Genomic DNA, 24,735 nt, shown 5'->3' with positions numbered 1-24,735 from the left:
CTCAGACAAACATGTACTATTAAAATAAGAAAAGCTAATACTTATATAGTACTTATGTCCTAGGTTTTGTTTTTTTAGGGCTTTATATATAAAGTACTTAAAAGAAGGGTTGTCTAATCCTCACGACAACCCAATAAGATAGGTACTTATTCTTTTTCCCATTTTACAGATGAAAACAGGAAGGCAGGGTAGGCCTGAGTGGCTCTCTCAGTTAAGCATCTGTCTCTTGATCTCAGCTCAGGTCTCAGTCTCACAGTTATGAGTTCAAGCCCCAAGCTGGGCTCCATGCTGGGCATGGAGCCTACTTTAAAAAAGAAAAAGAAAACAGGAAAGCATAGTGAGGTAAATAACTTGTCCAAGATCATATAGCTAATAAGTAGCAGAGTCAGGATTTGAACTGAGGAGTTCCAGACCCATTGTGTTCTTAATCAGTGCACTGTCACTTCATACTCAGTTTGACGTTGAATGATACAGAATTCCCTAAAAGTAGGGGACAATGATATCTACCATTTGAGTTCCTGCCGTGTAGCTAGGCATTACATGTCATTTTACTTCTTTTCAGTCTTATGGGTATGTGAATTGGTCCCATATTACAGATGATAATATCAGCTAACATTTATGGAGCACTTCCTATGGATCAGGCATTGTACTAAGTAGTTTACTTGTGTTATCAGTAATTGTTCACAGTTCTGTAGGTCATTACTGTTATTCTCAAAGGTGGAGAAGGTCACTTGCTTGTAGTCAGATAGCTGAGGAGGACAGAGTTAGGATCTGAATGTAGGTTTGCCTGACTCCAGACCCCAGGCTTTTAACTATCATGTAATATTTGGTGAGAAGGAGTACTTAGATATTCCAGTGATGAGGTGAGTCTCAGAAGACAGAGCCCAGCTCCAAATCTTGTTCCTCATCCTTAATCCTCATATATTGTGTTGATAAATAAATTGTGGTATAACCCATAAAATGGAATGCCACATGACATCACTCTGGGAGTGATAGATCTAGTCAATATCACTAGCTATCAGAAAAATGAAAATTTAAAAAAAAAATGAGGGAGTACTGCATACCCACCTGAATGGCTAAAATTAAAATAGCAAACAAATTGACTACTTGAAGTGTTGGTGAGAACAACCCAAATACTCAACCTCTGTCAGCAGAAGTGGAGTATAAATTGAGGCAAACATTTGAAAGCTCTTCAGTAATATCTATGGAAGTTGAACATAGGCAGTTTTATTTCTAGGCATATACCCAACAAAAATGGGTAAAGTATGAACTGAAAGACATGTATAAGAATGTTCTAGTAGCATTATTTGTAATAGTCCCAAACTGGAAACAACTAGATATCTCTCCACAGTAGAATGGATAAATAAATTGTGGTATAACCCATAAAATGGAATGCCACATGACAGTGATACCAACAGACTATCACAACATGCAGGAGCATGGATGAATCTCCTAGACAATATGTTGAACAAAAGAAGCCAGACACAAAAGATTACATAATGTGTGATTACCTTTATATAAAGCTCAAAAATAGGCAAAACTAATCTGTGGTGAAAAAAACAAACTAATCTGTGGTGATAGAAGTCAGAATGGTAGTTACTTTTACTGACAGAATATAATGACTGGGAGGAGGCATAAAGGAAGTTTCTGAAGTATTAATGTTCTAATCTTGATTTGGGTGTTGTTGATTCCACAAATGTGTTCACTTTGTAAAAATTCATTGAACTATATATACATTGGAGATAAATTGTGTTTTATTGTATGTTTATACTTGAATAAACAAATTTATTATTTTTAAAAGCTAAGCAGTTGCTTGGTTAAAAAGTTTGAGGGGAAGCACAGGTCTCAAGGACTTGTGTCAAAATACCATCTCTAGTTAATGGCTTTGGATTAGTCACTTAAGAGTGGCCTTAAAGGGGTGTTCTGGGTGGCTCAGTCATTAAGGTCATGATCCCAGGGTCCTGGGATCGAGCCCCACATTGGGCTCCCTGCTCAGTGGGAAGCCTGCTTCTCCTTCTCCTGCTCCCCCTGCTTGTGTGCCTTCTCTCACTGTGTCTCTCTGTCAAATAAATAAAATCTTTAAAAAATAATAATATTTTTTATCAAGCTTTAAAAAAAAAAAAAGAAGCCCATGACATCGATGGAGGAAATGTTAAGTAGCATAACAAGTAATAAGGTAAGATATTTGGTGCCATGCGGAACTTTGGTGCCCTACAAATCAGATCTCTTTTAGCCATGTTCATTTTACAACTTGGTACGATAGCAAGAGACACTGCTCAGAGGTTGAATAGAGCGAAATGTTAAACCAAACCAAATGAAACAAACAAAAAAAGCCTAGCCTCCTCTTTGCCTTTTTAAAAAAAATTGTGGTAAAAAACATATAAAATTTATCATTCAGTAGTGTGTAGTATATTTATAATGTTGATCAACAGCTCTTGCAGAACTTTCTCATCTTGGAAAATGGAAACCCTGTACCCATTAAACAACTCCCCATTTTCTCTTCTCCCAGCCCCTGGTCACCACTATTCCATTTCTGTTTCTATGAATTTGACTACTTTAGATAACCCATATAAGTGGGATCATACAGTATTTGTCTTTTTGTGACTGGCTTATTTCACTTAGCATAATGTCCTCAAGATTCATCCATGTAATAGCAAGTGACATCTTTATTGCCACTACTGTGGTCAAAATCATCATCTTTTCATCTGACTGCAACAGTCCAAGTGGCCCCCTTGCCTCTAGTCTTGCCCACCTCTAATTCATCTTCCACCCAGTGGCTAAATTCAAATTTGACTTGACTTCAGAACTTGATGCCCTGACTATCTTTAGATAAAATTTAAATGCTTTAACCTGACATGGCTTTCACTGTTGGGCCCTAATAAACTATTTCCTAAGCCACATCATTTCCTCATAGCTCCCAAACTAGATATACTCTCTGCTTCATCCATTCTGAATTTTTTCCTTGATCATGCTGACTGTTTTATGTTCTCAGTCAGTATTTGTTGACAGTGAATCATGAATGAATCATGACTTTTACTGAAGCTTACTATGCTTGTCAGCTGCCTCTGCATGGAACTAACTTAGAGACTTAATGTCAGAATGTAATAATTTAGCAATAAAATACAGACTTCCCATTTTTAGAGCTTTTCTCAACTAAAAATAGTCTGATCTGAAAACAAAAGAAACTTAAGAAATATGTTGACCAAATTTACATGAAGGGGAAAAAACGATAGGGAATTTTCTTTATATTAAAGTCTTCGTTTCACTTGGCCCTTTAATAAAGAATACATTAAGGCTTCTCTCTCTCTCTCACTGTAATTTAATTAAGTATTTATTGAGGACCTCCTATGTATTTAACCTGTGAGTCAACAAAGTAAAAGTCTGCCAGAGAAGTTTGCACATCTTGAGTAGCTATGCATATTTCAGTAATTACCCAGTTCAGATAACTTCTTTGGTTTCTCAAGTAGTATTTTCTTTTCTTTCTTTATTTTTTAAAGATTTTATTTATTTGAGAGAGAGAGAGACAGAGATAGCGACAGCACAAGCGGGGAAGAGAGGGAGAAGCAGGCTCCCCACCAAGCAGGGAGCATGATGCGGGGCTGGATCCCAGGACCCTGGGATCATGACCTGAGCCAAAGGCAGACGCTTAACTGACCAAGCCCCCCAGGTGCACCTCAAGCAGTGTTTTCTGACTGCTGGATGGAAAGTAGCTAGTGTTCGGAGTTCACATACCCATCATAAAACCAGGTATGTTGTATGGTTTTGTTTTTTTTTTAGCTAGTTAGATTGAGGAGGAACTAGCACATTAGACTCTCAAATGGGACTGAAATCACCCTCTTTACACAAGTTTAGTGAATTACTGCATGTGGCTGGAATGAGTGTCACAGCTTGAGCTTGACAAAGGAAACCCCTTCCTGCCTTATAAGCCTTCTCTATTCCCCCTGAGCTCCAGCCACATTGCATATATAGTTTCTCAAATATATGATTTGGTCTCTCCTGGCAGTGCTCTGCTCCTACTATTCCTTATGCCTGAAAAGCTCCATATCTTGTTCTGTTCTTTTCTACAAATTCTGTTTATCTTTCAAGACTCATCTCAGATGTTTCTCCTCCAAGTTGTCTTCCCCTTACCAGGTTAAGTGCTTTTACTTTCGACATCCATAAGCCTGGGCTTTCCTTTATCATATACTTAGAGCACCATATTATCTGGTTTTTTTTTTAAGATTTTATTTATTTGACAGAGAGCACAAGTAGGCAGAGAGGCAGGCAGAGGGAGAGGGAGAAGCAGGCTCTCCGCTCAGCAGGGAGCCCGACGTGGGGCTCGATCCCAGGACTCTGGGATCATGACCTGAGCCGAAGGCAGCTGCTTAACCGACTGAGCCACCCAGGCGCCCCGTATCTGTTTAAGGTTTGTCCCTACTACTAGGCTGTGAGCTCCTTTTGAGGTTTAAGGCATTTTTGTGCTTAGCTTGCTGCCGCTTAGGTGCTCAGTGATTCTTTGAATGAATAAATTGTATTGTTACTGAATGATTGATAAAAACGTGTGTGACTGAAGGAATAACAAAAGCCTAATCCCAAACCTACTAAGAAGCCAAGTGATTTCTAATCATAAGTTTTGGGCAATGCAGTCCTTGTTCCTATGTAGGCCTTATTCACCAGCAAACTTGGACATCGTCTGACTCTTACAAATCCCTAAAGGGAAGAGAACTAACAATAATTGAACACTACTTTGTGTTGGGCACTAGGGACTTTGTCATTTAAAACTTTCATTTAGCTGTTCGAGGAACTTAGTATTTTCCCTTTTTACAGCTAAGGCAACTGAGGCTGAGAGAATTTTAGTTAGAAATTTAGTAATGAAACTTTGATTAAACCCTTGTTATCTTACTGTCTGTGCTTTTTTCCTCCGCATTTTGCTGTCTGCCCAAAATTAAGGGTCTTATCTGGTATAGCCTAGTCATCTGTTATCAAAAGTTAACCACAAATTTTAGGAACTGTTTTAGTTTATTTATTTGAGAGACAGTGAGCACAAGGAGGGGGAGGGGCAGAGGGAAAGGGGGAAGCAGGCTCCCCACTGAGCAGAGAACTGGCCTCTGGGCTCCATCCCAGGACCCCAGGGTCATGACCTGAGCCCAAAGGCAGACGCTTAACCCACTGAGCCACCCAGGTGCCCCTAGGAACTGTTTTAAAGCAGAATGAATGCTTTAATAGAGTATTAATGATAATTTTACTTTACCATTTACGAAGGGCTTTCACATTCACATATGATAATCTAGAGATGCATTCTTTTAAGATATAAATTCTTACAAACAGCATTAAAATATTGGCACAGGGCATTGGCGCAGTGGAGACTGTAGTGTCTTTTAGCAAATACTGTATTTCTCCAAATTAGACTAAATTGTTTATAGTTCAATAAATTTTTTAAAGAAATCATACAGTTTTTCTACTTGAAGCCTAATAAATATATGATATCTAGCTATTTTTAGAAGTTCCATGCAAAATTTAGACTGTATATACTTGCTAACATCCCAGAAATCTATTTTCATCGTATGTGAAATTGCATTGTATTGACCCATGTTCTTGTGATTTTGGAAACTAGTTCTTCTGAAAGCCAGGAGCAGAAAAAATTTTATCTGGTCTCTGACAGGAAAAAATTTAAAGGAGGGAAAGTCCCACCAAACCATAGAAAATCAAACTGCTATAGTGAAATGAGCAGGTTCCTAAGAGCCAGTCATCTGCGTTCAAATTTGGACTCTGTTGTTTCCTAGCACTTTTGACAATGGACAAATAATTTATTTTCCAAGTTCAATATCTTCATCAATAAAATAGAGGCTAATAACAGTATCAGGTTTTTTTGGTGGTTTTGATTATGAAAGGACATGTTTAGAAAAGTATTGCATAAGGTCTGATACATGGTAGGCCCTTGATAAATGTCACTTGCTATTATTTGGGAGAGGGTGTATTTCTGAACCGTTTTAGGTATATGCAAGTATCAAAGTCTTTTAGCAGATGCAGAGCTTTCTCAGAAGGCAGAGCTTTCTCAGAAGTCAGACCTTTCATATTGAGCTGATCAGCTTTTATTTCTGGAGCATGAAGTTACTGTGACAGTTTCTCTCCTGTGTGGTACAAACATCTGCAGGAAACTGGGGGCATTATTTTCTGTTAAGGAGAAATCTCTCTTGTAACACTCAAATTAAGCAGGATTTACAGGGGAAATTACAAAGAAATGAAAAATCATACTAGTTTTATTAGTTATTTTGTGGAAAGTAGAAGGTATTTTTCTTCCTGTCAGTATTTGAATTCTTCTTGATCATAGGTACTTAGGTAAACATTATTGTGTGCTGGTATGAAGCCGTGTGAGTACAATCTATTCAGTTGGATTATATGACTTTGGTTGTTTGTTGTTATTGTTGTTGTTTTTTCCGTCTTAAAGAATTTTGATTTTTAAGTTGATCACTCAGTACAGTGTCCTGAAAGGTTTTCCTTTTCCAGCCATGGCCTGAGATATGTGATATTTCAACAATTAGGCAGGGCAAATATTACATGATGTTAGAGGGCCAGATTGTGAAGGATTCTAAAGGCAAGCTTTTTTGAGGAAAGAACTCTTCTTAACAGCTTTGGTTCTCTTACACATACAGTTTCTGAAACAAAGTTGTCATTCCATAAAGATTTTTTTGAATCAATTATATTCTTGATTATCTTGCCTTGGTAAGAATTTATAGAATTTTCTGTTACATTTGGGAAATCAAAAATATATATGCATATTTATATCTTTGCTCCTAAAATTTGAAAATAATTTCTGTGTGAAAACTGGTTTTTGTGCATCTTAATTTATCAGCACATTTTTCCATTTCGTTTTTATCCCAAAGGTGGAACTGATTCTTGATTCATGGTATTGTTTTCAAGTAATGAAACACATCCACGAGATTATTTTTGTTTTGTCTTGAATTGATTGTTTTTGTTTCTGAGACTTTTGAAATCTGATGTTAAACTTCCCTGTGTCCTCTTGAAAGGTTTTCAAGATTTCTGTCAACTCCTCAGCATGTTTAGGGATGTCTGTTTTATTTTACTATGGAGATTCTTCTATTTTCTTCCCCTATTTGAATTTTCCTTTAAAATTCTCTTCTCCTGAGGTATGTGTAGCTCAGTCTGTTAAGCATCTGACTTCAGCTCGGGCCATGATCTCAGGGTCTTGAGATCAAGCCTGTATCAGGCTCCCTGCTCAGTGGGGAGTCTGCTGGAGATTCTCTCTTCCCCTCTTACTCTCCCTGTGCCCCTCCCCACACTTGTGCACGCTCTCTCTCAAAATAAATAATTAATAAAATAAATTTTGGGGCACCTGGGTGGCTCAGTCGTTAGGCGTCTGCCTTCAGCTCGGGTCTTAATCCCGGGGTCCTGAGATCGAGCCCTGCATAGGGCTCGCTGCTTGGCGGGAAGCCTGCTTCTCCCTCTCCCACTCCCCCTACTTGTGTTCCCTTTCTCGATTTGTCTCTGTCAAATAAATAAAATCTTTAAAAAAATAAAAAATAAATAAAATAAAATTTAAAAAACAAAATCTCTTCTCTTTTCATTATTGAACAAACAACTTTATTGTATTTGGGTGGCAGCTAATTATGTATAGCACATTCTCAGTGTTTGTGAGCTTAGGGTGAGACAAGTGCTATCAGTCCCTGTTGGTAGGAGTATAGATTGGTCAGACCAAAAAAAAAAAAAAGATCAAGAATGTGGATAGCGATTTTTGTATAAATATGTTCGCTACAGTATTATTTATAATAGAGAATAGGTGGTAACTACCTGGTTATCTAAAAAGTCATTTTTTTTTAAGGATTTTATTTATTTCTTTGACAGAGAGAGACACAGCGAGAGAGGGAACACAAGCAGGGGGAGTGGGAGAGGGAGAAGCAGGCTTTCCGCAGAGCAGGGAGCCCAATGCTGGGCTGGATCCCAGGACCCCGGGGTCATGACCTGAGCCGAAGGCAGCCGCTTAACTGACTTAGCCACCCAGATGCCTCTCCCCTACCTCTGCTCATGCTCTCTCTCTCTCTCTCAAATAAATAAATAAACTCTATAAAAAAATAAAAAGTCATTTTAATGACTTTTTAAAAAAGTTTATTGGATGCGTATGTTTTTTCCTTTTTCTTTTTTAAGACTTTATTTGAGAGAGAGAATGAGCAAGAGGAAGAGAGAGCGCAAGGGAGCACATGAGCAGAGGGAGAGGGAGAAGCAGACTCCCCTGCTGAGCAGGGAGCCTGATGCAGGGCTCCATCTGGGATCCTGGCATCATGACCTGAGCCGAAGGCAGATGCTCAACCGACTGAACCACCCAGGTGCCCCCATTTTAATGACTTTTTAAAAATACTTACTTGTGAACAAAATAGAATATAAAACTATAGAGAATTGATTCCACTGTGTATGAACTACATCAAGATATTAATGAAGATTTTCTCTGTGAGTGGAATTGTGGATGACAAGTTTTCTTTATCTTCTTTATTATGTAGATTTTCTATATAGATCATGTTATGTATAATGACAGAACTACCAGTATTTTAAAAAAATCACTAATATATTAAATAACTACAAAATAAGACTAGACGGAATTTACTAAATGTTGACAATGGTTATCTTTAGATAGACTATGAATAGCTGTTTTTGGATTGTGAATAATTTTTTTTGTGTTCCTAGTTTTTGTGCTTCCCAGTCTATCTGCAGTAAGATGAGATGAAAAATAAGTTATTTTATAAGGTATAACTGCAGTCAGCTAGGAATTTGCCTTCAGAGAATTTTCTTTATGAGACTTTTGTAATAATCTTTAGAGGAAAGACATGCTTTCTTTGCCTTTTTTGGTGGCTATGGTAGATTTGATATTCTGAATCTTTTAAATATGTTTTTTCTGTACAATTTCTGATTAAATTGTCAAGTAGTAATACTACTAGTGATAAAGTGTCCTACCCTTTGAAATCTGTGTGATTGTGACCCTCCATTTCACTATTGATATGCCAACTTCAAAGTATTTTTCTTTTATATTCTTGCTATCTTGTATTTAGCATATGCAGCTAGGAGCTCTTTAATAACCAGAAGTAGCATTTCATCTATAAATGGCTTATTCTGCTAAGCTGTTAACACCTGAAACAAATATTTTAGATACACTTAAGCCTTTCAAACCTGATATTTTAAAAAACTAGAGTTATTCTCATAGATGAATATGAAAGCAGGATGGATAATAGTAATAGATATTTATAAAACTATAGCTCCTATTTGTCAAGCATCTTGGTGTTCTAGGCACTGTATCAGACACTGACAAACATTATATAATTTTCACAACAGCTCTGTGAAGTTGTATTACTTTACCTTTTTTCCCTGTACAGGAGGCACCTGCGGTTCAGAGAGGCAAATTTGTCTAGGGTCACACAATCAGAGAGTGCTCAAGCTGAGACTAGATTCAAGTCTTTGTGACTACAGTCCCAGGTATGGGACCTTTGTCTTGTTTCCTATTGTATATCTAGTTCCTAGAACAGGAGCTTTCATATGCTAAGCACTCAACATATATCCTTCGAATGAATGAGCTGTATACCTAGAGGCTTCTAAGTGGCCACCCAAAAGAAATTGTTCTGTTCTAGTAATACAGAATTATATAGAGAAGTGAGGCTGAAAAAATATAATGCTATTAGCCAAATGGAGGTACTTCTACCAAAATCTAGGTCATAATAACAAATGATCAGATTGGGATCCTCTTTTTTGATGTAACTGTCTAATTTCTTCTGAGTACATATGCTAGATCTCTTTTTTTTCACTTGACTTTGATATCCAGTGAACAAAGAAAAGGCAAAAGACATATGAGATTGAATCTTTACCAGTGAAAAAAAATCTGGGTGGAAACTCAGGTTCTATAAGTTTCAGAAAACTAGAATGGGAATTTCTTGATTGGGACATTGGGAACCTCGGTTTTTGTGGAAACAACATTATGCCATTGTGGTACATGGATATACTTTATTTCATTGGTAACAGTAACTTCTTTTTATAGTCCTATGACAGCGAAGACTAAATTCCATTGGGAAGAAAGGTTAATATTTAGACATCTTGTAAACATAAGTGGTTCTAGTTTTTAAGATGAATCGTTACAGAAGCCTAGTTGTGACTCTAACCTTTCCTTCTCTTTGTATTTATCATTCATGTCTCAAATATTCTTGGTTGCTAAGAACTAGCCGAGTCATGGGTTGAGTACTCTGAGTACATTAGCTGTGTAATCATGGTGGTCATAGCATGTGCCATTAAAGGAATGCTGGGTGCTACAAACATAATATTAGGGAAGGGGGTGAAGGCAATATGTATCACATTATATCTCCAGTGTATCATGATTCCTGGAATGTCATTCCATGCCTAGACCCCTGTACTGTCTCCCCTGCAGAAATTATCTTGTTCTTAATCATCCATCAAAAGGAGACTGAGTTTTTGCATGAGATAGTGGTTTACCACAGATCTGAGTAATGGTCATTTGAAACCAGCCTATGTGTTTGAAGGTATTTCATTTCCTTAATGGTTTAAAAACTATTAAGATCTTGTAGTTTAGTGTATCTCTTTGCTTGAATCAAACACAGCTGAGAGTGCGTTCTTCCATATTCTTATGGACTATGTTGGTTCAGCTTCAAAAGATGGCCAGGCACTTCTCCCAAATCACTGGGTTCGTTCTCAAAGTTTCTCAGATCCCTACCATTTTTTAAATGATAGGGCTCTGGCCATGGTTATCCTAGTTTATAGCTTGTCAGCCTCATGAGGGCAGCTAATGTATCTGTTTTGTTCATCACTTAACCTAGGTCTAGCACTGTGTATGATACATATTGGGAACTTAATATTTATTGGATGAATGACTAGAAAAAGAAGGCTCTGCTTGATCAGCATTTAGTAAGAACTCAGAAACACCTGCCTGCTGAGGAACATTTCCTTTGGTTACCTTTTGTGATTTCTTTATGTATGCTAATGGCGTCCATGGAAATCCTTGCAATCCATTCTTATCTATCTTTATTTAACTATCTTTCTTGTCTGTCTAATCTATCTGATTAAGCAGTCCTGTAAAACCTTTTATGGTAACTAGACTTTGCACAAAGAGACTAAATTTGAATACACTCCGGCCAGTCCAAATTTCTCACCTCTTAAGTGCTGTCTACCCTTTAGCCTCTAGTATGAATGGTTTTTTTTTTTTTTTTTTGGACCACTGCTGGTAACAAGGACTCAGAAATGACTTGTTAGAAGTCACCTAGCTAGGGGCGCCTGGGTAGCTCAGTCGTTAATAAGCGTCTGCCTTCGGCTCGGGTCGTTATCCCAGGGTCCTGGGATCGAGCCCCGCGTTGGGCTCCCTGCTCGGCAGGAGGCCTGCTTCTCCCTCTCCCACTCCTCCTGCTTGTGTTTCCTCTCTCACTGTGTCTCTCTCTGTCAAATAAATAAAATCTTTAATAAAATAAATAAATAAATAAAAGTCACCTAGCTAGATAGCAGCCGAGCTAGGATTTGATGTCCTCTATCTAATCTAGCCCGTTTCTTGGAGACAAATCTATCTTTTCAGATGTCTAACTACACCACACTATCTCCCTTATAGTTCTTCTTCTTCATCTTTTTTTTTTTTTTAATCTGCTTTCTGTACTCTGAAAGATTATGTGGCATGTCCAACATTTTTCAGTTATTTGGCATTAAGAAACATCTACTATTCCTAGTTCTACTGGATTATTTTCAACTTTAAAGTGAGTCTACAGATGTAGTAGGAAAACATCTTACCCAGGAATTCCTTCTATGGCTTTGATTTTAAAAGTAATGAATTTTCTTTCCCTTACATGCAGGAGGCTGTTTTCTTGATTGGGGGCAGTATTTTAGAACTTTCATATTTTTGTTCTAATCACCAAGAAGAATGAGTGGAAATCTTACTCCAAAAACAAATATTATTTCTTAATTTAAGGAAATGATTCTTACATATTTAATAACATTAAATTAGTATCAGTATTAAATTATATTTTGTAATATTAAAATCTGAGGTTCTACCTCACTTTTCAGATAATTATCCTGTATTTATTCAGTCAACTTATTTAATATCCATGTTCCTATTTTAAATGATTTATTTATTTTTAAAGATTTTATTTATTTATTTGTCAGAGAGAGAAAGCACAAGCAGGGGAAACAGCAGGCAGAGGAAGAAGCAGGTTCCCCACTGAGCAAGGAGCCAATGCGGGACTTGATCTCAGGGTCCTGGGATCATGACCTGAGCCCAAGGCAGATGCTTAACCGACTGAGCCACCCAGGTGTCCCGATTTATTTATTTATTTTAGAGAGAGCATGGGGGGCAGGGAGTGGCGGAGGTAGAGGGAGAGAGAGTCTTAAGCAGACTCTGCACTGAGTTCAGGGCCAGTGTGGGGCTCTCTATCTCACAACCCTGAGATCACGACCTGAGCCAAAACCAAGGGTCGGACGCTTAACTGACAGCATACACAGGTTCCCCTAATATTTATGTTTCTAAGACTTGAGACTCTTTGTGCAGTGTTGACAGCTTTTATCTTCATGTTTGTTTTAATTAAAATTTAAAGAAAGAATGGCCTGTGCTATAAATCAGCCTGGAACCCTTCTATTTCTATTTATGTTTGGGAAGAGTCAGACAGTGAACCAGACCTCAAGACCTTACTGTGTTTTCACAGAATTGACATTTCCATGAGTGGTTTCCATGTGCCAGGATGTTCAAGATGTTTTATGTATATGATCCTTGATCTTTAAAATGACTGGCAGGAAGGCTTTAATATTCATATCTTATGCATAAAGTGTCTGAGACAAAGAAAGGAATTGACTTATTCAGGATCACATAGTAAATAAGTAGCAGAAACAGGATTCCAACCCATGTTCACTTGACACTAAGACCCATGATTCTTGCACCTAGCAGGCATAGAATGGGTTGAGAATGATATCAAAATTTAAGAACCTCATATCCTTGTTTATCATGTCCAATTTATTTTAATGGTATATTTGAAAGTTAAGACGTGGTCATGAAGGAATCACTTGGATTTTTTTTTTTTTTTTTTTAACCACTAAAGACTTGGGGAGGCATCACTCATTGCATCTGGTCTTGACCAGATACCAAGTTCACAATAATTAAAGGCAATAAGGCATTGGATGTTTTACTGGTTCATTATTACTATTATATAATCTGAGTTACTTAAACGTTCCTTGAAAAAAAGCCTCAGTCCAATACTTGAAAAAAAGATTTTTATTTACAGTTTTTCTCTGTGCTTCAGTCATCTCAGCAAGGGAGAATGAGGTTTCTTATCATTGCATTTCTAAAATAACCTTTTCCAGGACACCTGGGTGGCTCTGTCAGTTTAATGTCTGCCTTTGGCTCCGGTCATGATCCCAGGGTCATGGGATTGAGTTCTGCATCGGGCTCCTTGTTTGGCAGAGAGCCTGCTTCTCCCTCTGTCCTCTGCCTGCTTCTCCCTCTGTCCTCTGCCTGCTTCTCCCTCTGTCTGCCACTCCCCCTGCTTGTGGTTTCTCTCTCTCTGACAAATAAAATAAATAAAATCTTAAAAAGAATAAAATAAAATAACCTTTTCCATTTTCTTGAACAGGCATCTGATTCCCTATTTGGAAGCCTTTTTTTTTTTTTATATATTCACCCAACAATGTATGCATCCCTTGGTAGAGTTCACTTTTTAGCTATAGAACACTGTCCTCCTATATAAAACCTAAGCTCAAATCCATAAATATAAGACTCTGAACACACAGGGACTTTGCTGGTTATTTGAGCCAAGTATGACATGAGATTGTTCTAGTATAAAAGCCAGGCTTCGTGGAGCAGTGTGGTCACATATTGGCTGGGGAAAGCTGTCTAGCATACAAATATTTCCATTTTATTCCAGCTGATTTACTGAATGGCCGGTGTTAGTATTTTAGGATACCTGTTTATGATAGCTTGCTTTGTGTGTTGAATAGTATTTGTCTATCTACAAGGAGTCACATTATAAAGATTTAGGGGGGGAATATATTAATAAATAATAGCTACCCTTTTTAAAATTCCCACTACCTGCCTGGCACCTTACTCTGGATGCTTTATATACTTTATTTTTTTAAAAGATTTTATTTATTTATTTGACAGAGAGAGAGACAGCGAGAGAGGGAACACAAGCATGGGGAGTGGAAGAGGGAGAAGCAGGCTTCCTGCTGAGCAGGAAGCCCGAGATGGGGCTTGATCCCAGGACCCTGGGATCATAACCTGAGCCGAAGGCAGCCGCTTAACCGACTGAGCCACCCAGGTGCCCCTGCTTTATATACTTTATTGTGAGTCCTTCCATACCTCATGCAGGTTGTCTATTTCTCCATTTTGTAGATAAGGATACTAAATCTCAGAGAGGTGGATTAATTTGCCTAATATTCACTAGCTAGTAGGGTAGGTACTAGTAATCAAACCCAGGTCTGACTTATTTCAAGCCCCTTGTTCTTTGCTGTTCCATATTGTCCATGACAGTCATGTGAAGGAGACCATAGAATTATTTGCTTCATATGTTTAGGAAGAACTTTCTTTTTTCTTGATTTTTATTTTTTATTTTTTTATTTTTAAATAGGCTCCACGATGCCCATTGAGGGCCTTGAACTCACGATCCTGAGATCAAGACCTGAGTTGATATAAAGGGTTAGACCCTTAACTGACTGAGCCACTCAGGTGCCCGTAGGAAGAACTTTTTGATACTAAGTACCATTCTGGAACATTTTAATTACTCTGGCAACTCTTACCTGTCTGCCACTACTGTCTTAATATTCTTCATAACCTCTTCATTGTGGACCAAGAAAAAAAGAAACCTTTGGTATCAAAATGCTTTTTTACACGTATCTCAAGTATCATGGTGCTAGCTGCCTTGTCATACTTGTCATATTTTTTACTTAGAGATTAATTTCTTTCATGTCCAGCTGGATGTGTAGTTGAAGATAGGTGTTCTGGATTGAGCATAGTCTAGATTATTGCTGTCCAGTAGTACTTTTTTTTTAAAAGATTTTATTTATTGGAGAGAGACAGAGCCAGAGAGAGAGCATGAGCGGAGGGGAGGGGCAGAGGCAGAAGCAGACTCCCTACTAAGCAGGGGGCTTGATGCAGGGCTCGGTCCCAGGATCCTGGGATCATGACCTGAGCCGACACAGACACTTAACCGACTGAACCACCCAGGCGCCCCCAGTAGTACTTTCCGATACAAATATCCTATATCTGTGCTGTCCAGTATGATAGCCACTCGTTACATGGGGCTAGTGAGTGTTTGAAGTGTAGCTAGCATGACTGGAGAAATGAAATTATTATTTTATTTAATTTTGTTTAATTTAAATTCAGATAAAAATAGCCCATGTAGCTGGTGGCTACTGTACTGCACAGCAGCACAGCTTCAGGTCATAACTAACGCTTGTGTTTGGTGGGTAATGATAGAATTTGAAGAGATCCAGTAATTGGTAGTTTAAAAGTTGCTGATTTGTTTTCCAGCAGCATTAAATTTAGCAGGCATTCGTCTTAAGGCCATGGGACCAGAGTAGAACAGTTCATGTTTCCAAGACACTTTTTGATCATTCGTGATCTCATTTGATGAATATTTCAGGTATGATACCATTTAGGATTTGTGTGTGCGAATGGATCACAGAAGAAAGGCTCAAGAACAAAACCATTTATAACATCCTTGTGTAGGGTCTCCTCCTGTTGAAATGGACACCATTCTGGCCTATTGGTGCTCAGGTTGCAACATGAGGGCCTGGATGGGAACCTATGCTCATTGATTGAGATTGGAGAAATACGTTTCTCCCTTCACCTAGAATGTCCATTAATTTTATTTTTTAGGTCTAAAGAGAGGGAAGTAGAGGCAATTTCTAAATTTAGCCATAGAGCTACAATAATTTGATAACCAACAAAAGAAAATGTAGTTTTCCTTTCTAATATGCCAAAATAAATCCTTAGGGCTTTGATTTTAGTTCTTTGTTTTGGAAAATACAACTCAGAACTCAGAAATATTCTATGTAAGATTAGTTTTTAAATTGATATATATCTTCTGGAGAAACTTTTGATTGAATTAAGTAATAGATTTTATATGATATTTTGAAGAAAAATTTGTTTCCCTGGAGTCTTGGTATATTTGGTTTCATTTTGATTGGTCTTATGAAATAATTTGTAAAAGATACTAATTTTATTATGTGTCACTTGTGTCACTAAGCATATTTTTTCTCTGACATTTTATTTGCAAAATATTCTTCTCCTTTCTATCAAAGCTTACAACTAATCAACTCTGGGTGCTTTTGATTTTTCTGACTGTGCCAGGGCATTGAATGAAGTTCCCTATAGTGAGAAAAGAGAGCACATGGGACTCGTGACTTTATGTACTCCAACAATAGAGCTTTTATGACATTGGAGGTGGTTAAAAAAGCTAGAAGTAGCTCTTAAACATGGCATCGATGTGTTGCCTTTTTTTTTTTTTTGTATTCTCAGAGCTGCCAGGAGTGTATCGGGCCTGTAATTTCCTGTTCTCTGAATCCCCCATCTTTCTGCAGCTCCAAGCTTTGTGTCCCACAGCCTGTGACTCTGTGCTAACAAATCGCTATTGTCCAGTGGGGCGAATGGTGGCTGGAACTAAAGAATTGCTGTCTGGTTTCTATTCAAATCCAGGTAGTGAGATATATGAATGGACTTTTCGAATCGTCATGTGAATAATGTCTGCTCGGCATGAAGGCTCAGAGCCACACTAGGAAAGATTAACTCCTAGGCTGACCACTAACATCCTTTGTGGTAGGAGGTAGAAACATTCCCAAGTATCATTTCATTCACACTTAATTTTCCATTTTATCCTCCAAAAGTAGGGTTAACCATTCAATTATTTGGCTACTTTTCTCCCAAGTTTTAGTGTTTCTGTTGATAGTATGGAAGTTTGGGAAAATGCTAAGTTGTTTTTCACTTAGAAACACTGTATTATTTTCTGTCAAAAGTTTTCTACCTTACGTTTATTATGGCATAAAGTTCTCTTTATAGTATACATACAAAAATGAGAAAGAAAGAGCTGCTTTTTCCAAGAAACCAACCCTTGAAACTGCTTTTTAACCAGTGAAGGGAAAAATCCTTTTTTTTTTTTTTTTGTGCATTCTACTTATTTACATTTTCCCCCCAAAGTCCAAATTTATACAAAGAAAATAGAAACAACTTCAAATGCAGTATACTAACCAAACAAACAAGCCTTATTCAAATTAAGAACCAACTTAAGCATTTGTAGGTATAGCAGAATCAGGATTTTTTAAAATCAGATTTGGAAGCCAGACTTGAAGTCATAATTCTCATTTATCCTTGGGAAAATATTATTTTATCTTTGTCTTGTATACCTGAGAAAATGTCCATAGGCTAGAAGGGCCATGCTTTTTTACACTCCTTCCATATCACAGGTACTATGGAACGGAGAGCCTTTTATGTTTCTTTTTGTCTTAAACTCAGACAGCTTTGTAAGCAGTAGTGTGTAGATTACAAGAGTTAGACAAAAGCAGGCGCGACTGAGAAGAGTTGCGGCGGGGGGGGGGGGGGGGGGGAGCTTGGGGCACTTCCTGTCACTCAACACATTCCAGATCACTAAAAAATTTCCACACCCTCTGCATTCCCTCTTGCCCACCCCAGATCCCAGTATTTTCTGATTCCATATGTTGTGGTATTCATCACACTCCTCTCTATCACTGGGCTCTGGCTAGACTGCTTTAGAGGAGATGCATTCCTTTAGATTGCACAAAGCATAGCTGGGAAAATGGCTGGCAGTTTCAGAATCTAGTCACGATCGCACGCATGAGCACCTCACACATCCATGCCCCTTCCCCCCCCCTCCCGCCCCTGCAGCTGGCTGACCTGTCTCACCCACTGCTGGCCTATCGAACGGCCAGGACTGTCTGGTTTTGGCTCATGCCTTTGTCCATGTCTGGCTTAGTTCCTCTCTGTCTACGCTTGCCACTACCCCCACCGCCCCAGGCAGCACAAGTGTTTGGCCACACAAAACTACAGATAGAAAAGGTGGTAAAGACTTCAAACTTTTTTCTCCAACAGTTTATTCTTTTGTGAATTTCTCCCTTTTTTATCTACTCTGTTTTAAGAAAACAAATACAAAATTAATTATCTAAAGGCAAAGAATGCAAAACAACCTTTGTGTTCCTTATAATAACTGACTTCATAACTCTCTCCAGCTGCGTTATGGGGTGTGTATAAAAAGCTTCTGTTCTGAGAACAAAGGAGCACGTGCAGAAATGAGACTAAAAAAATCCACTGACAGTATTTCACTACACAAATTACTTAAAAGATTTTAGTTAAGCTTCTCAACAGATTCAATGTTAAAATGGTTTTTAGTTTAAAAAAAAAAATTGAAAGTGCTTACCCAGTAAAAGAACCGAAGTAGTCCTGAACTGTTACGTAAGACTTTTTACAGTTGGATCTTTGTCAAAAGGGGGTGGGGGTGATGGGAGAAAGCAGCAACAACAATCAAAAAAGTTCGAGCTGCTGTGGCTAGAGGACAACTTCTGTGTTTCCAGATAGGATTCTTGCTGTAGAAATGGAACTTCCAGCCAGCACAGCATCCTGTCCCGGTAGAGAAATGAGTTTGTCAGTAAAAAAAATTAGATACTGGAACCCAGGCTAGACGAGGTATTGAACCGCGCCAGATTTCCTTGCAGCCCTGTCTGCTCAGCTCGCATTGAACTATATATGACCCAGATGATGGACAGAAGCACATTCAGTCATGTGCACTCTGGAAGAAAGCGGATTTGCTGGTCCCTGGCAGTGCAGGGGTTTGTCTTCTGATTGGGCTGTGCCCTGATCAGTGAAATGTGAAGCCCTCACCATTCAGAGGCCATAATTCAGGACTGGCAGTTTGAGTGTCTGGCTGCCTCTAGTCACTGAGAGAGACTTTGAAGGTGTTGCTTTTGTTTGGTGGCATTACCCACCCAGAGGTTCCTTACACCTATGTACTAGTGTCAGGAGCAGTGCCAGTCTTTCTGAAATGCGAGAAGGCAGCTGACTTTGCCTGAATCCTGTCATCTTATTGTTGATGAACTTGGCCCAAACTTAAACCAATTATTTGATGTGAGAATTGTTGTGATCCTAACCAAGGTTTATATCCACACCACACCCTGGCCTTTATTTTAGGGTTTGATAAGGTAAAAATAAAGGTGTATTTGACTTCCTAGATGATACAAATTGCTCTTAATGAAAATTAGATGGATGGATAGAAGAGAAGTTAAGTTTTGAATTCTGGAGTCTTGAACATACTAGGAAGAAACTTTATCTCTTATTATCCCCTTTGTGAAGCTGTCACTCTTATCCCAGTCCTTAGTCACATAGGGGACTGCTGGGGGGAAGCTTCCAAAGTATAGACCCCACTGAGCTGTGACATAGCCTTTAATCATGCAAGACAGCCAGAGTCTACTCTCTCCAGTCTGTCTGAACTAGGGTCCTTGGGATTTATTTACCATCTTTCTGGGGCCACTAGGAAACCGGGTCATTGAATAGTACTGTCAGTTGTGACATTTTTGTTTAGTATATAAAAGTTGTTTGGTTTAATGCACATTAGCATGATTTTTTTTTAAATTTCAGGCTGTAAAGTTGTGTTATGGGACCTTGGTACTGATATACGAAATCCACTCCACATGGGCCAGTCATTTTTTTTCTGGGGACTTATCTCTTTAGGAATTAGCTTATATAATCCTTAACTGGCTTTTAGACATGCAATACTTTATTTTTCGTTTCTTACACTTGTAGAAATAAACCTGTAGTCACTGTATAGAAACTGTCTATTTTGCTGTAAATTCTGGGTTTGGATGTTTGTGCATTTGTGGTTTCTTAGGTGTTGACTACATTATACAGGCTCATGTGTTTGAGGACTGCCCCAAATTCTTCTCATGTTTTAACCTGGGAAAAGCTGGCTTGATATGCTACCAGGTATACGAATGACCAAAGTCAGAGAACAGGGGATGCGTGCCCTCTCTCTTGCTATAAGTCATAGGACAATTATTCTTTTTTAAACTGTGGTAAAATATACATAACATTTACCATTTTTACCATTTTTAACTTTACAGTTCTGTAGTATTAAGTACATTCACATTGTTGTACAACCATCACTGCCATCCGTCACCAGAACTTTTTCATCTTTTTCCCCAATTGAAACTCTGTATATAACACTAACTTCCTATTCTTCCCTCCCCTCCAGCTCCTAGCAACCACATTTCTACTTTCTGTCTCTATGAATTTGACTACTCAAAATATCTCATATAAACAGTGCTTGTCTTTTTATGACTGCCTTACTTCCCTTTGCATAATGTCCACTGTGCTCCTCCATGCTATACCATGTGTCACAATTTCCTTCCTTTTAAAGGCTGAATAATATTCCATTGTATATGTACCACATTTTATTTATCCTTTCATCTGTCCATGAACACTAGTTGCTTCTACCTTTTGGCTGTTAAGACAATCATTCTTGACCATTCCTCTGACAGTCTTATGAGGGCTTCTTTACAGAGCTGCTCTGACCCATCTCGGAAGCTATTCCATTTTATAAGTTGGAAGGGTTTTGGTATACCTGTCAACTCTAGAGACTAACCAGGACCTAATATCAGGTTTGCTAGAAAAGGGCAGATTTGTTTCAGCCTTCCTGGATGAGATAATACATACTACACTCCTAGTAATTCTTTTATACTTTTTGTTTATGGGTTTATCTTTCCTATTACACTTTCAGCTCTTCATGGGCAGGACTGCAGCCAGTTCCTCTTGAATTGTGTCTGCGCCCCTGTGTAGGCTCAGGACCTATAATAAAGTAGACATTAATATTAGTTGGAAAAAAGAGAAATGAATGAATAATAATAATTTTTACTGGGTTTTATTATGTACCAGACACTGTGACAGGTATTTTATATACATAAGCTTATCTAATTTTCAAAATAATCCTATGGTATAAGTACCATTACCTTCATTTAACAGATAAAGGAACTTGCCTAAGGCCTCACAGCATGTAGAAGATTTAATGGGGATTTGAACTCTCTTTCAGCTCCAGATCCATTATACTAGAGGCAAATTTCATAGTCTTCATAGGTGATGATCAGTGGGTTTTAGCCTAAGCATTGATTCCAAGTCAAATATTCTTTCAGTGGACATCAGGAGCTATAGCCCTATGATCGATATAGTTCATGAGTAGATACTCAGAGGAAAGCTTGACCCATTAGTAACTTGGACCTTTTATAGATTTTTAGCTGAACAACTGCTTGTTGAACTCAATTCACAGATATTCCTGTGTATGAAAATTCTTTCTCATATTATTTTGAAAGTGCAGTTAAATGGAATATACTGGAACGAATGCACTGATGTTCTTCATTTTTCATTTGGCAGATACATACCCACAAACATGTATATAGGTATACATATACCATATGTTTATGGTATATATGTGTATATGTATATAAGTGAGTGAGTAAAATCTAGGTGCCTAAGGAGAGATCAAGAACAAAAGATTTTTTTTTTTTTAAGATTTTATTTATTTATTTGACAGAGAGAGACACAGTGAGAGAGGGAACACAAGCAGGGGGAGTGGAAGAGGGAGAAGCAGGCTTCCTGCGGAGCACGGAGCCTGATGCAGGGCTCCATCCCAGGACCCTGGGATCATGACCTGAGCCGAAGGCAGCCGCTTAACGACTGAACCACCCAGGGGCCCCAGATTCTTTTTTTTTAAGATTTTATTTGTTTATTTGAGGGAGAGAAAGCGAGAGACAGAGCATGAGTGGAGGGGGATGGGCAGTTAGAAGCAGGTTCCCAGCTGAGCAGGGAGCCCTGATGGGGAGCCCATCCCATGACCTGAGCTGAAGGCAGCTGCTTAACTGACTGAGTGACCCAGGCGCCCCCAGAAAAGATTCTTATGGAACTTATATTCTAGTGAGAAAACAGAAAATAAGTTAACAAAGTAAAATGAAGTAAAACAGAAAAGCATGCCATGAAGAAAATAAAATAAAGAATCTGAAACTGACCAGCAAAAAGGAACTTTCTCAGTATTTTTAAATAAGGTTGTATTCAGATATTCTGATTCTAATAAGATTAATTGCTAATATTTGGCCCACATTATTTTTCAAATTCTCAAATACTGTGAAACATACAGAAGATAACATTATACACACCTGATAGTCTCATTTTATAAAGGCCAATGGCTTTCAGTTTTTTTGACCATTTTCCACTGTAAGAAAGATTTTATACTGCAATTCATTATACACCTATTTGTGTGTATATATCTACATATGAATATATATATACCTGAAACCATAGTTTCATGAAATAGTACTTATTACATGTAGTGTCATTTTTACTTTAAATGTTATTTGCAAGCCACTAAGTTGGTTTTACAACCCACTGGAGGGGCAACCTGAACTTTGAAAAATGGCTCTGAGAAGTTACGACTTGTCCACTGTTCACATAGCAAGGAAGTGGCAGAGCTAGGACTTGAATCAAAGCTTGATTCTAAAGCCCTTATTTTTTCTACCACGTTATATAGCTTCCCTAGTGATACTAACCTTTAATGAAACTGAATGATAATAAACCACAAATGACCTTTAATAACGATTATATAAAATGTAAATTTCCCAAAGTAGAGGCTACAGGAAGGAGCAAAAATAGTATTCCTCTCATCGTTGCCTCTGCATTTTTCAAAGAGCTGTTGGCCACTTGGAGTTGTCTGTCCATATCTTGAACAGAATGCAGTTGATAGTACTCATTAGTTATGCTGGGAACCCACAGATTTCCAAAGCATTTGTACCTCATTACTCAGCCTAGCCCTGAGCTCATTGTGGTTCTTAAAATAATAGCAGTGTAAGACTTAGCTTCTGAGTGTGAGTGTGTGGCCTTCAAAAGTGAGGTGTTGCTGTGCGACTTGGAGTCAGGACTCATATATGGGAAAAGATACCTAGAGTCTGAGTTCAGCCCTGCCCTCTCTGACCTGGCTGTGGTACTGGTTAATTTTGTGCAAAGGAAAAATCATGCCCTCCTTTCTCCCTGGAACACAAGGCTATATCAAAGGGAGAAGGAAAGGGAATTAATACCTTTTGTCTACTGTGAGCCATGCATTGTACTCTGGGCGCTTCTGACAGGGGTTTTTAATTCTCAAAACAGTTCTGTGAGGGGAATGGCATTTCCCTATTTTGCAGAAAAGAAATGTTGAAAGAGAGGAGAAGTAATTTTTTTTTTAAAGATTTTATTTATCTATTTGAGAGAGAGTGAGAGCTAGAGAGAGAGAGAGCACACACACAGAGGGAGAGGAAGAGAGAGAAGCAGATTCCCCGCTGAGCAGGGAGCCCGACCTGGGGCTCTATCCCAGGACTCTGGGATCATGACCTGAGCCAAAGGCAGACGCTTGACTGACTGAAGTACCCAGGCGCCCCGAGAAGAAATGATTCTTTTTTTTTTTTTTTTAAGATTTTATTTATTTTTTTGACAGAGAGAGAGAGACAGCGAGAGCAGGAACACAAGCGGGGGAGTGGGAGAGGGAGAAGCAGGCTTCCCGCAGAGCAGGGAGCCCGATGCGGGACTCGATCCCAGGACCCCGGGATCATGACCTGAGCCGAAGGCAGACGCTTAACGACTGAGCCACCCAGGCGCCCGAGAAGAAATGATTCTTAAGAATCACAGTCAGGCAGTGGCTGAGGCTGGTACAGGAACTCCACTACACCTTAACTTTCCAAATCATACCCTTCACCTTAGAGCTAAATGAGAGCTCCAAGCTAATGAGACTGTGTAGACGGGATATTTGTAGGTCTTGGAAATGAAGAGTTATGTCATAAGATGGAAGCCTGTGAAAACCTAATTGTGTGGAAATAGAGCTGCTTTCTTACTGCTGTGCAATGTAGGGTTTGCCTTGCTAGTTTTTAGTCTTCATGCAGGGGCTTTTCAATGAAAAATAGGAGTTTAATCTGCTAGTTTCATTAACCAGCTGGATTGTTTTTTGGTTTTTTTTTTTTTCTCCTTTTTCTGCCATGACTTGGACATAGTTTTTTTTTTTTTTTTTTCCTTTTGGGGCAAATTAGGTTGGCTCTCCAAAGCTTCTGGACCTCCTTATTTCTCGGGTAGGCAAAAATAGGTGCCAGTGTCTGCTAGGGAAAAGGGTAAAATCACATGGGCAGGATTGGATTTAAGGCACAGACCATAAACCATTACTCCTATGGCTGCAGGAATATGCTCTTTTTTTTTTTTTTTTTTTTTTTTTTGTGAAAAAGAGACTGACCCAGTGTTAATCACTTGATTGTATAATTAAAGCCAAGGATTTTGGATAATTTCTTTAGATACATATATCTGAAGGCCTATTTTTTTCTCTTCCATCTTGCCTTCCCATGGATCACATCAAGGGTAAAGATGGCAATGTAGATTAGACAAAAAGAGACGAAACCACCATGGGCCAGACCCTATGGTAGGTGCTTTGCAAAACTGTTACTTTGAGTTCTTACAATATTCTTATTAAATTGGTATTGCCATTTCCTCTTTTTTTTTTTTTTAGATTTTATTTATTTATTCGTAAGAGACAGACAGAGAGAGGCAGAGGGAGAAGCAGGCTCCCCGCCGAGCAGGGAGCCCGATGCGGGACTCGATCCCAGGACCCTGGGATCATGACCTGAGCCAAAGGCAGACGCTTAACCATCTGAGCCACCCAGGCATCCTCCCCCCACCTTTTTTAAGATTTTATTTATTTATTTATTTGAGAGAGAGGG

The 24,735-nt window shown here is 38.6% G+C and overlaps 1 protein-coding gene and 1 long non-coding RNA gene across 5 annotated transcripts in view; one reads left to right on the top strand and one right to left on the bottom strand.

The window, feature by feature from the left end:
- Positions 1–18,684, bottom strand: part of LOC118549987 (uncharacterized) — a 48,481-nt gene extending 29,797 nt beyond the window's left edge. The window contains exon 1 of the long non-coding RNA XR_013443836.1: positions 18,384–18,684. This is a non-coding gene — a long non-coding RNA (uncharacterized LOC118549987). The remainder of the gene's footprint in view (positions 1–18,383) is intronic.
- Positions 1–24,735, top strand: part of NR6A1 (nuclear receptor subfamily 6 group A member 1) — a 228,274-nt gene that overhangs the window by 90,256 nt on the left and 113,283 nt on the right. The gene's annotated exons all lie outside the window — the stretch shown is intronic.

The sequence above is a fragment of the Halichoerus grypus genome, chromosome 14 (assembly GCF_964656455.1).
Source record: "Halichoerus grypus chromosome 14, mHalGry1.hap1.1, whole genome shotgun sequence".
Lineage (NCBI taxonomy): Eukaryota > Metazoa > Chordata > Mammalia > Carnivora > Phocidae > Halichoerus > Halichoerus grypus.
Note: the sequence above shows the minus strand (reverse complement) of the source record. Positions and strands in the feature narration are given on the sequence as shown.